We start from the raw sequence: 428 nt of genomic DNA on the forward strand, positions 1-428 counted from the left end.
AAACTAAAAAAAAGATCTTTCGAAAATGTGGAAGGGTATGTGTGTAAACGATTAATGGAATTGGTTTTATTATAACCAAGAAGTGGAAGTCATTAACTCGTTCATCCACATATGGGCTGTGTTTACCAGCATTGTGTCATTCGCTTTTGCTACGAAAACACTTGCGGGAAAAGAATTGCGATCCTTAAATGCAATACTATCTTTAATTAAGAATCAGTTTTAAATTACTATTCGGAATTTTCAGATTAGGATCAAAAGATTTATAAAGAGTACACAAACAGTTTTGTAAATGTGTTCTTAATGTAAAACCCTCTATAAATACTCTTTCGTCGTATGGCGAATTGGAAATATTTCCATTGTATATTACAATGATTAAATACCTTTTAAAGACTCACTCGGTTAAACAAGAAAATGGTATTTTAAATACC

This window comes from Dreissena polymorpha, chromosome 15 (genome assembly GCF_020536995.1).
Source record: "Dreissena polymorpha isolate Duluth1 chromosome 15, UMN_Dpol_1.0, whole genome shotgun sequence".
NCBI lineage: Eukaryota > Metazoa > Mollusca > Bivalvia > Myida > Dreissenidae > Dreissena > Dreissena polymorpha.